The 13,674-nt window shown below is 36.6% G+C and overlaps 1 pseudogene; it reads right to left on the reverse strand.

Annotated features, from left to right (window-relative positions):
• Window positions 1-5,543: 5,543 nt before the first annotated feature.
• On the reverse strand, window positions 5,544-5,771 carry LOC141516104 (small integral membrane protein 1 pseudogene; annotated as a pseudogene).
• Between the last annotated feature and the right edge of the window lie 7,903 nt (window positions 5,772-13,674).

Consider the following 13,674-nt stretch of genomic DNA (forward strand, 5'->3'; position numbering starts at 1 on the left):
AAAAGCATTAAAACTGATCGTACCCTTTGATCCAGCAATATCAATACTAGGCCTACATATAGAAGAAATCATAAAAAATGGGAAAAGTACTGCACATTCAAAAATATTTATAGCAGCTTTTGTTTCTGTAGTGCCAAAGAATTGGAAATTGAGGGGATGCCCATCAATTGGGGAATGGTTTAACAACTTATGATAAATGAATGTTATTGTTCTATAAGAAATCACGAATGGTTGAACTTTATAGAAATAAGGAAAGAATTACGTGAATTGATGCTAAATGAAGAGAACAGGACCGAGAGATCATTGTACAAATTAACAACATTTTGAGTTGATCAGCTAGAATGGATGCATCTAGGACAACCCTGTTGTGGACAAATCTGTTTTACACAACACCCCCCCACATTCATACCAAAAAAAAAAAACCTCACGGAATCTGAATAAATGCTATTTCCACTTTTTAAAAATTTCGCTTATGTTATTCCTTCCTATCCTATGGTATTCTTTCTTTTTCCCAAAGTCTTGATTCCTCACACACAATGACTAATATGTAAATATGCTAAACACAAACATACATGTACAATGTTTACAACAGTCCTCACCATTGAGGGGATGGGGGGAAGGGAGGGGGGAAGAAATTTGTAAAATTTATAAATATACATATGGATGAATGTTGAAAAACTTTCATAACATGTAACTGAAAAAATAAAACAAAATATGACTCCAAAAAGTAAAAGAATGTAATCTTGAGGGAAACTATATTTTTTCTTTGTATCTAATACATTTAGAACCTGTTAAAGCCTTTTAGAAGATTGACTGATTAGAATTTCTTGTATTAAATTGAATTGTTTGGGTGTAGCATTAATTGAACCATACCTCGTGTATATCTTCTAATCTGATTTATGTATTACATCAATTAATCACAAAATTTTGTTCACATGTGGGAAAGAGTAAAATATTATTCATGCATAGATGTAGAGAAAGAACAAAATTACTTCAAATGAACTTAGCAAAGTCCAAAAAATTAACTGTCTCCCTAGAAATTTCTCTTATTTTAGACTAACATTTTTAATCAGATTGATTTAATTCATACAGAATGGGTTAAGGAAATATTCAAATTTGATTTGTGAATTCTTGATATGTAGAAATTCATATACAATACAAATAATTACTTGATTTCTGAAAAAAGAGATAAATTAATAAAATAGAAATGAAAAAACATTCACAGAGTACTTATAAAAATACAATGATCAAAATCTATTATAATGAAATATATGCCAGCATAATTTAAATTTAACAAAATTAATCATTATTTGTCAAAAAAATTGATGTCAGATTAGTGGAATAGACAATATGGGATTCAAACAACTTGACCTTAGAAAAAGAAATTTAGCAAGCTATATATAATCTCCCCCCCAAAATATGAAATGGATTTACAACTGAATTCTATCAAGTATTTAAAATATTATCAAGCACTAGAAGCAAAATAAGGCACTTTTCTAATTCTCTCTTTTTTTATTTTAGAAAAGTTTTATTTATTTTGAGTTTTACAATTTTTCCCCCAATCTTGTTTCCCTCCCCCATCCCCCACAGAAGGCAGTTTGTTAGTCTTTACTCAATGATCTAAGTTGAATGTGATGAGAGAGAAAGCATATCCTTAAGGAAGAAACATCAAATATAAGTCATAGCAGAATTACATCATAAGGCAACTTTTTTTTTAAATTAAAGATACTACTGTGACAAATAATCTCCTGAAACCTATAAGTCTCTTGTAGGAGCTAATTCTTGAAATGTATCTTAAAGGAAGCTGAGGATTCTAAAAGTCAGAAATGAGGAAAGTGTGTATTCTGGTTTTAAGAGATAATCTGAAAAGACACACAGATATGATAACGCAAACCTTGACTGACACTTTCAATCTCTACTCTCTGACTGGAAGGCAGAATACTAAACTCCCCTTAATGCCTTCCTATATAGAGTGTAGAACTTGGACTTTGGGGCTCATTCTGTCTTGCATTTGTTGCTCTTTCTTGTTTCAACAATCCTGTGCTGGGTACTTCCTGGTCTCCCCATCCCCACTATTCTGCCTTCTTTTATTGTGTGAGTGTCTATGCATGTGTGTGTCTGTGCATGTGTGTTTTTGTTCCTCTACTAGGTTGTGAGGGCAGTTAGGTGGCACATTAACATAATGCTGAGCCTAGAGACACAATGACTAGTACATAACACATGTTTACTAGGAGTTTTTTGGATTGATGTGTGTGTTTGTGTGTGTATGTGTGTGAGAGATGGGGGGTGGAGAGGGGAGAGAGAGAGAATGCATGGTGTTCCAAGATAAAGCAAGAAAAACCGAAGTTGAAATTATTACAAACATTGCAGTTAAATTTCAAAACTATATCATAGAACAAATTTTATAGGCAGCATGAAAAAGGGGAAAAAATCTTCATTTTCTAAGTTGAAATAGCCAAAATAGCATAATTAAAAAAAAATCAAATGAAACATTACAGTATAGTGTTTCAAAAATCAAAGGGCATTGATTGGCCCCCAGAAATACAATATCCTAGAGTGCTAAGGCTGAGAACATGAAAGAAAATAACTGAAGTTTCAGTAAAAGGAAAGAATTTGAATTATTCCTTCAAAAGATCCTGAAAGTAAGCAAGACATTGAACATGAAAACTGACTGAGCAAGAGAAGACTTTGAGATTGTAATGTAAAACTAAGTAATGATTTTTCTTATGTGTCAAAGAACCAACAAAGATAGGGATGAGGGGTGAAGGTGAATTTTTTTCTTTTCTTTTCTTTTCTTTTCATTTCTCTTTTCTTTTTTTTTATTTTAGAGAGGTTTTATTTATTTTCAGTTTTACAATTTTTGCCCAAGTCTCACCTCCCTCCCCCCACTCCCCACAGAAGGCAGTTTGTTAGTCATTCCCATAGTATGAATTGATCTAAGTTGAATGTGATGAAAAAGAAATCATATCCTTAAGGAAGAAATATATAGTATGAGATATAGTAGAATTACATAATAAGACAATTTTTCTCTAAATTAAAGGTACATGGAAAGTCTTTGGTCTTTGTTCAAAGTCCGCAGATCTTTCTCAGGATACAGATAACTTTCTCCATTGCAGATATCTCAAAATTATGCCTGATTGTTGCCCTGTTGCTATGAGCAAGTTCTTTTTAATCTTTAAAATTGTCTGAGTATATTTGTACTTTGGAATCAATGAATTAAAAGTTATAATATGAAAAATCAGGGGGAGAGGAGATATGAAAAGAAATATAGTATTAGAGCTGATAAGAAATGAATTTGTAGAGGAAGCCAAGCGAAATATCATTGATTATCACAAGAAGACAAACTAGGTCAGCACCTAAGAGGGGAGATGTGTAGGTGTACTAAGATTGCCCCTTTAGTTGCCTCAGCTCAAAATTACTTTGTACAGTAAAGTGTCCTTTTCCTTTCTTTAATTTGCTCGATGCTCTATCCACTGTGCCACCTAGCTGCCCCTACCAGATATATTGTTAATTAATGGGGACACAAATAGCAGGAAGAAAGTTACAAGGCTCTCCCAGGTTGTCAGTGATGACCAGGCAAAAGACTCCCCCAAAAAAGAGCCCAACCTTTTTACCCATATTAAATTCCTAGTTTTAAAGGGATATTATCCAGAATAAAAGTGTTTCTTAATTTTAATTCTTGTGTTTAGTCAATCACTCCAGAACACAGTATTTTTTGAAGTGAGTGTGACACTTTGCATGAATCCCATAAATAAACAAAACGTGCACAGATTTGTTTATGTTTGGAGCCTTCTGTTAAGTGCTGCTTGTATTTATTTACTTTTAAATTATTCCAGACTTTGCCAATTCCAGGCAGCTTGGGGACCAATGAAGACATTTATGGGCTGGATATGTCACCAGTTTTTGATACCTATATTGATAGATTAAAGAATCAGCTATACAAGAGTCAGAATGCCGAAGGGAGAATATTTGTGGTTGACTTAGGTATGGGAAAAGATATTAAATTCATCAAAAAGAAATTAGGTAAAAGCTTACAAGGACTTTACCCATGCTAATCCCTTTCTTGATAACTAGATACAGATGAATAAAATTAAATGAAATTAGGGAGGGAGCAATATAGTAGTTCAGTAGTTCACTTTAAGGGAAGCAATTAATGGTCAGGAGGATTGACTGCATAATAAAATCAAGAGATGAGTAGAGAGATTATGCTCTTTTTGACATTTTATTTCTCTTGACATTTCTGTTTCTCCTTTTCTGTTTCACTTCTCTCATTCACTTTTCCCCTTTTATTTCTCCCCTGTACTTCTTTTTCTATAAAGGGAATATTATTATTTTTTTTGAGGTCACACCACAGGAAAATGGCTATTTATTAGAATCCTTCCAGTCTAGCCTTTTTTTCTTCTTTTCCATTATATGCTGCCTCTTTGGAAAGGCATGAGAGGGGTGGGGTGGAGGGAGAAGGCTGGGGGCTCAACCCTCAGAACACCTCAGTCTTCCATGGCTCGGCCTCTGCTTCAGGTAAAGTCATGGATCAGGATGGAGACTGTTTTCTCCTGGCTTCAAGAGGCTTTGTGACATCTGTGACTAGGGGCTTCAGAAACATCAGATCCCCAATTCAAATTCACTGGGCTTTTTTCCCCTTCAGGGAAGGTCAGGGGATCTAATTCCCTGGGCATAGTGCAGCAATAAAGGCCAAATCCAGGGGAAAAGGAATAACTTTAAAATGAAAACCTCTTTCAATGACTCCAGAGCTGAAAGGCTAAGACAACTCCCCCCCACACACACACCAGACACACAAATATAAGGGGAATGGGCAGTAGCACAACTATAAGCCTGTGGGTTCAGAGAGGGAACCTAAAGCTTCAACAACAGATGGGGGGGGGGGTAAGGTTATAAATTTCCCTGCTGAAACCAAGGGAAAATTTTTGGTTTTGCTAGGATTCCATATTGAATCATTGCCACAGAAACCAAAATTTAGAGATGGAGGGGACCTTCAAAGCTATTTGGTGTCATTGGTGACTTTTCTAATTTTCTGATACATATCCAGAAGAGTTGGGATTTCAACCATACATGTTGTAGTATCTCCCTGGAGGGGTGATCCAAAGGAGAGGTTGTATGCTTTGAGAATAAGAACACAGGGGTAACCAAGGAGGGAATTGATGGGAGACATAGTGCTGGGGCTTTAGCATTTGAGTATAGTAACTCTCTCTGGGTTGAATGAGGATGGTTTGGTCTGGAGTTTTATCCTGGGCCAAAGGAGAAGAGAGATTTATATGTATTTTGGTGTTAGTATATCTGTCTTTCTGTGGGTCTGTGTCTCCATGTACGATTGTCTCTTCTTCTGTCCAGTGTCTGTTTCAGTATGTGTCTGTCACTCTAGTAATGTTGTCTCTCTGAGACTTAGAATTTGTCCATCTATCCCTATGTGTTCATATCTATATCTATTGGCACATGTGCCCTCAGAGGCCAGCCTTGGTGATCTAAGCTGAGAAGAGGTTTCTGAGTAGTGGAGGGCTCCTGGAGAAGGTATCCAGCAGACTCTGCTACTTGCACTTGTGGATGTAGTATCCGGTAGTATAGCCAAAGATGAAGATGACCCAGAAAAGAATAATTCCACTTACCACCTTCATGGCGATGCCCATCTTCCCAGTGCATAGTTTGGTATAGATGCACTCACAGCCTGAACTCTCCAAGGCTGACACATTCATGCTGACCTCATCCTGGCTGTTATTCCATCTGCTGTACTGGACGGCACTCTCCTGGGACTCCATTCTTCCAATACAGGAGTGGGAAAGCTGGGCCCCAGTGGGGTGGGGGGCAGGTCAGGGCTGGGAGCCTGTGGCTCTGGGGGCTGCAGCGTGCGTGGATCTGGGATGCAGGGGCACTGGCTGCTTCCCCCTCTCACCTTCAGCTGTCACCTGGGGCTCCCAAGCTGACACCCAGACCCCCAGCTCCTTGAATTGGGGTGGGGCCTTTGGCAGAAGAGTCTGGGGGTGTCTTGCAAGGCCAGGAGTTGAGCTGCTTGGGCTCTTCTGCCAAAGGAATATCATTGGATTTGGAGCCAGAAAACCTTACTGTACTTGAGCCCAGAAGCAGGCTCTTTTTTGCTTTGGGACCTTAGGAAACTTAGTAAAATTTCACTATCCTCATTTTTCTCATCTGTAAAATGAAGATGATAAGACCTTTCCAACCTATATCATGGAGTTGCTGTGGATGTCATAATAGATAACATGTATAAAAACATTTTGCAAGCTGTTAAGGAATATACCAATGAAATTTATTCTTATGATTATTTTTCAAGTTTGGGGCTTCTATAGACAACTCCTATACCCTTTCCAAATTAAATCAACACCCCTAACCTTGATTGAAACAACTGAGGAACAATAACAAAACCTTGAATATCAGAGTCTGAGAGGTCTATTATAACAGAGAAGAGGGATAGAATGGAAGAGTAGTGGAGGAAAAGAAGCATTTCAATTAAAAAAAAACTTCTCCCAAGTAGACCCATTTTGGCAAAGATTAGCTGGACCAATTACTCTGTCACAAATAACAATATCCTATCCCCTATTGATAAGTATATCTCTAGGTTCATCTTGGGTCTTGTTTTATCTGAATAGTCTCTTTCAGTGTATGACTAGTTCCTAAGTGTTCAATCATTATCCCTATATAGAAAATTCCTAAATCTGCATATATAAACCTCATCTACTTTAAGTTTCAGTCCAATTTACTATTTGTGCCTTAAATTGCCTAAACCTAAACTCATAATTTTTGCTTCCTAATAAAGTTCACCCTTCTTTCTAATGTACTATTTCGATCTTGGGCATCCACTTTCTTCCCCTCAACCCAGTTCACAATTTCTGAGTTATCCTGTTTTTTTTTTTCCTTTCCTAATATCACCATCATATCCAAACAATCATAAAATCTTGATCACTAGTTTCCTTCTCACTCACTAGACTAACAGCCTAATGAGAGAAATTATTATTTCTCTCCTATATCAAAAATCAAATATTGAATTAGGGAGAGGTATTTTCAGAGTATAGATTGTTCAGTCTTTGAAGGACATTGTTCCGGCCAAGATGGCAGAGAGAAAATAGGCACAGTTCTAAAGTCTCCTGATCTCTTCCCCATCTATCACATGAAACAAACCTCTTAAAAGAAATCTGACCCACAAAACCCATAAAGAAAAGCCAGGAGAAAGAACATTTACCTCAGGATTTGTCTCCCACAGCAGCTTTGGCTGAATTAGGGTGGGTGAGTCTGGACTCAAAGGGAGGATCAGCCCTGGATCAGCCAGATTAACAGCTGAAATTGGAACTGGCAGTCTGAGGGCTGGAGAGCCAGACCTGCTGGTTCAGCAGTGGGGCTGGACAAAAGGGGCTTGGGTCCATGGGGAAGCAGAGGCGCTGGTGTTGGTACTGTCCCCCTGGAGCTTGGGGACCAGACTGGGGGGAGAGTTCTGGTGCAGGAGAGCTGTGGACACCATCCTTAGGCTCTGAGTCCAGCCTCCATTGCACAGAGGCCTCTTCCCAAACAAACAAATGTAAACTACTTCTGCCTCAGGCCCAGGTGGGTGAGCAGAAGAACCAGCCCAGCTAAGGAATAACCTCAGGCCAGGGTAAAGCGCACCATTGACTAAAGGCAAAAGAATTCAATAGCTCCAACTCCTCCCTTTGGGAAAAGGGAGAATGCCGCTCAACCAAGATCACAGATACTCCAGAGAGGGCAACCAGCACCTCCTACTGGCCAGCCAGAGAAACTGCACTCAGTAAAGCCTTTAGAGATCCCAAGCCCAGGTGAACCAGCCCCCCCCCCCCACTCAAGGTCTTAGCATAATGAAGAAGGGTCAGTGGAAAGGTGGATCCATAGAAAAATTCCTGGAAGGGAAAGACCCCAACTCAGAGAGACCTGGAACCTCTGAGGAGAATACAATCCGGTCTCCAGAACAGAAAGACTTCCTTGAAGAAATAAGGAAGGACCTTAAAAATTTGGGAGAGACAATTAATAGCTTGCAACAAGAAAACAAAATCTTAGAAAGTACAATTGGACAAACATAAAAGGATAATAAATCTCTCAGATCATCAATTGGACAATTACAAAATGAGAATAATTCTCTCAGATCCTCAAATGAGCAAATACAAAAAGAAATTAATTCTCTCAAAACCTCAATTGCTCAAATGGAAAGCTCTTTCAAAAGTAGAATTGACCAATTGGAAAAGGAGTTGCAAAAAGTTAATGAAGAAAACTCCTCCCCACAAAAAATAATGGAGTCTACAGGAACTAATGACTCCATGAGACAGCAAGAGTCAGTTAAACAAAATCAAAAAAATAGAAACAAATAGAAGGAAATTTAAAATACCTCATCAATAAAACCACTGACCTTCAGAATAGATCAAGGAGGGGCAACCTGAAAATTATAAGACTTCCTGAAAACATTGAAGAGAAAAAAATCCTGGACTTAATATTACAGGATCTAGTGATAGAAAACTGCCTTGATATCATGGAATCAGAGGGCAAAGTAGTTCTTGAAAGAGTATATCAATCCCCACCAGAAAAAGATCCTAAAATGAAAACACCAAGGAATGTTGTGGCCAAACTCCAGAACTATCAGATAAAAGAGAAAATCCTGCAAGCATCCAGAAAGAAACAATTTAAATATCAAGGAGCAACAGTAAGGATCATGCAAGACCTAACTGCATCAACTCTAAGGGATCGAAGGGCCTGGAATGAGATATTTCAAAGAGCACAGGAGCTTGGAATGCAGCCAAGAATCTACTTTCCTGCAAAGCTGAGCCTTCTCTTCCAGGGAAAAAGATGGACATTTAACGAAATGGGAGAATTCCAAAAATTTCTAATGAAAAGACCAGAACTAAACAGAAAATTTGTACATCAAACAGGAAGTTCAAGAGACACATGAAAAGGTAAAAATAACAGGGGGGAAAGGAAAAAAAATGCAATACAGTAAGTTGAAACTGGCTATATCCCAGCATTGGGGGGAAAAGATTCTTATAAACCTTGGGAAATGTAACTCTAACAGAGAGAATACACCTAGCCAGAAATTATGGACATTCATTACCTATACATGGGACTACTATCTAATGGGATGTAACTGGCTTTTACCCCACTTGGGAGAAAGACTCTTAATAACTCTCAGGAATTTTGACTCTATTCAAAAGAATATACAGAACTAGAAGGGACAGACACTCAGAATTTTCTTTGACTTAGATAGAATGATCTAAAAAAAACACTACCTCCCTAAAAAGGGGGACAGGAAAGAGATGGGAGCAGGGAGGGGATTGAATGGGGTAAATATCATTACACTAAGAGGTACAAAACAACCTATGGTAATAGTGGGGAAGAAGGAAGCAGAGGAGAAACACCTGAATCTTCTTCTCATCAGACTTGGCTTAAAGTCAACCTACACATACTCAGTTAACTTATAAAACATCTAACCTTTCAAGTATTAAAAGGAGAAAAGGGGAGGGGGGATGGAGAAAGGGAAGGGGAGTGGGGGAAATAAGGGGAAATAACAAAAGGAAGGGAAGGGAAAAAGGGAAAAAGGGAAAGGGGAGGGTGTGATATAGGAGTGCAAACACACTGAAGGGGTTGGTTTTCAAAAACAAAAGACTGGGGAATATGGATAAAAGGGGGGAAAGTGGAAAAATACAAACAGAGGGAAGATAGAAAGGAGGGCAATAAAGAATTAGTAATCATAACCTTGAATGTGAATGGGATGAACTCTCCCTTAAAACTTAAGCAAATAGTAGAGTGGTTCAAAAACCAGAATCCTACAATATGATGCTTACAAGAAACTCATTTGAAGCAGAGAGATACATATAGAGTAAAGGTAAAAGGTTGGAGCAAAATATATTTTCTTCAGCTGAAGTAAAAAAAAACAGAGGTAGTAATCCTTATCTCAGACAAAGCAGCAGCAAAAAATAAATAACGTTAAAAGAGATAAGGAAGGAAACTTTATCCTCCTAAAAGGTACCATAGACAATAATGTCATTTCAATATTGAACATATATGCACCCAGTGGGACAGCACCCAAATTATTAGAGGAGAAGCTGAAAGAACTACAGGAAGACATGGGCAGAAAAACTCTACTAGTGGGAGACCTCAACCACCCACTATCAGATCTAGATAAATCGAATCATAAAACAAACAAGAAAGAAATTAAGGAGGTAAATAGATTGTCAGAAAAATTAGATATAGTAGATTTATGGAGGAAACTGAATGGGGATAGAAAGGAATGTACCTTTTTCTCTTCAGTACATGGAACTTATACAAAAATTGACTATGTACTAGGACATAAAGACGTAATGATCAACTGCAGAAAGGCAGAAATAGTGAATACATCTTTCTCAGATCACAATGCAATAAAAGTCATATGCAATACTGGGCCAAGGAGATATAGACCCAGAACAAATTGGAAACTGAATAATAACCTCATTTTATAAAATGAGTGGACCAAAAAACAAATTATAGAAAGAATTAACCATTTTATCCTAGATAATTATAATAATGAAACAAAATACCAAAACCTATGGGATTCATTCAAAGCAACTCTCAGGGGATATATTATAGCTCTAAATGCTTATATGAATAAATTGGAGAAAGAGGAAATCAATTAACTAAACATGCAACTAAAAAAATTAGAGAAAGAACAAATAAAAAATCCCCAATTAAATATCAAATTAGAAATTCTAAAAATTAAAGGAGAAATTAATAAAATTGAAAGCAAAAAACTATTGAATTAATAAATAAAACCAAAAGTTGGTATTATGAAAAAAACAATAAAATTTATAAACCTTTGGTCAATTTGATTTAAAAAAAGAAAGAAGAAAACCAAATTGCTAGTATCATAAATGAAAAAGTTCAACTCACCACTAATGAGGAGGAAATTAAAGTAATAATTCAAAATTATTTTGCCCAACTCTATGCCAATAAATTTGATAATGTAAGTGAAATGGATGAATATTTACAAATATATAAGTTGCCAAGGTTAAATGAAGAAGAGATTAAATGCCTAAACAATCCTATCTCTGAAAAAGAAATTCAACAAGCCATTACTGAACTCCCTAAAAAAAATCTCCAGGGCCTGATGGATTCACAAGTGAATTCTACCAAACATTTAAGGGACAATTGGTTCCAATCCTATATAAACTCTTTGGAAAAATAGGGAAGATGAAACTCTGCCTAACTCTTTCTATGAAAATAATATGGTACTGTTACCTAAACCAGGAAGAGTTAAAACAGAGAAAGGAAATTATAGACCTATTTCCCTGATGAATATAGATGCAAAAATCCTAAATAAAATCTTAGCAAAATGATTACAAGTCATCACTAAGATAATACATTATGATCAAGTAGGATTTATTCCAGGAATGCAGGGTTGGCTCAATATTAGGAAAACTGTAACTATACTCAATTATATCAACAACAAAACTATCAGAAATCAATGACAAACCTATCAGGAATCATATGATCATATCAATAGATGCTGAAAAAGCTTTTGACAAAATACAGCATCCATTCCTATTAAAAACACTAGAGAGTGCAGGAATAAATGGACTGTTCCTTAGAATAATTAGCAGTATCTATCTGAAACCATCAACAATCATTATATTCAATGGGGAGAGGCTAGAGGCATTCCCAATAAGATCAGGGGTGAAACAAGGGTGCCCATTATCACCACTACTATTCAATATTGTATTAGAACTGTTAGCATGAGCAATTAGAGAAGAAAGAGAAATTAAAGGAATTAGAATTGGGAAGGAAGAGACAATACTTTCACTTTTTGCAGATGACATGATGGTCTACCTAGATAATCTCAAGAAATCATCTAAAAAACTACTGGAAACAATTAGCAATTTTAGCAAAGTTGCAGGTTATAAAAAAAACCCTCATAAATCCTCAACTTTTATATATATATATATATATATATATATATATATATATATATATATATATATATATATGTATATAGCTAGCTAGCTAGCAAGAAACAGGAGGAAGAGCTAGAAAGAGAAATCCCATTCAAAGTAACCTCAGACAATATAAAATATTTGGGAGTCTATTTGCCAAGACAGATTCAGAATCTTTTTGAAAACAATTATAAAACACTTCTCACACAAATTAAATTAGATTTAAATAACTGGGCAAATATTGACTGCTCATGGATAGGTGGAGCTAATATAATAAAAATGACAATTCTACCAAAACTAAACTATCTGTTTAGTGCCTTACCAATCAAAATTCCAAAAAGTTACTTTAATGAGTTAGAAAAAATTGTAAGTAAATTCATATGGAGAAACAAGAAGTCAAGAATTGCCAGGAGCTTAATGAAAAAAAAAGGGCAAATGAAGGTGGCTTAGCCCTACCTGATCTAAAATTATATTGTAAAGCATCAGTCATAAAAACTGGTATTGGCTTAGAAATAGAGTGGTGGACCAGTGGAATAGACTAGGTGTAAAAGCAGGAGATGATTATAGTAATATGCTGTTTGATAAACCCAAAGAGTCTAGCCATTGGGATAAAAACTCCCTCTTTGATAAAAATTGCTGGGATAATTGGAAGTTAGTATGGAAGAAACTCAGATTAGACCCACACCTCACACCCTTTACCAAGATAAGATCCAAATGTTTACAGGACATAGACATAAAAAAACAATACTATAAGCAAATTAAAAGATCAAGGACTAGTCTACCTGTCAGATCTATGGAAAGGGGGACAGTTTATGACTAAGGAAGAGTTGGAGAACATCACCAAAAACCAATTAGATCATTTCAATTACATTAAATTAAAAAGCTTTTGCACAGATAAAACCAATGTAATCAAGATCAAAAGAAATGTAGTAAATTGGGAAACAATCTTTACAACTATTGATTCTGACAAAGGACTCATTTCTAAAATATACAGAGAACTGAGTCATATTTTTAAAACAAAAAGTCATTCCCCAATTGACAAATGGTCAAAGGATATGCAAAGGCAATTTACAGATGAGGAGATCAAAGTAATCCATAGCCATATGAAAAAAAATGCTCTAAATCATTAATTGTTAGAGAAATGCAAATTAAAGCTTCCCTGAGGTACCACCTCACACATCTCAGATTGGCCAGTATGACCAGGAAGGTTAATGATCATTGTCGGAAGGGATGTGGGAAATCTGGGACACTATTACACTGTTTGTGGAGCTGTGAAATCATCCAACCCTTCTTCGAGAGCTATTTGGAACCAAGCCCAAAGGGCAACAAAAATGTGCATACCCTTTGACCCAGCAATACCACTACTGGGTCTATACCCTGAAGAGATGAGGAAAAAAGGGTAAAAATATTACTTGTACAAAAATATTTATAGCAGCCCTGTTTGTGGTGGCATAATATTGGAAATCCAGTAAATGTCCTTCAATTGGGGAATGGCTTAGCAAACTGTGGTATATGTATGGCATGGAACACTATTGTTCTATTAGAAACCAGGAGGGATGGGATTTCAGGGAAACCTGGAGGGATTTGCATGAACTGATGCTGAGTGAGATGAGCAGAACCAGAATAACACTGTGCACCCTAACAGAAACATGGGAGTGATGTTCAACCTTGAAGGACTTGCTCATTCCATCAGTGCAACAATCGAGAACAATTTTGGGCTGTCTGCAAAGGAGAGTAACATCTCTATCCA

Source organism: Macrotis lagotis, chromosome 3, assembly GCF_037893015.1.
Source record: "Macrotis lagotis isolate mMagLag1 chromosome 3, bilby.v1.9.chrom.fasta, whole genome shotgun sequence".
In the NCBI taxonomy this organism is placed as follows: Eukaryota; Metazoa; Chordata; class Mammalia; order Peramelemorphia; family Peramelidae; genus Macrotis; species Macrotis lagotis.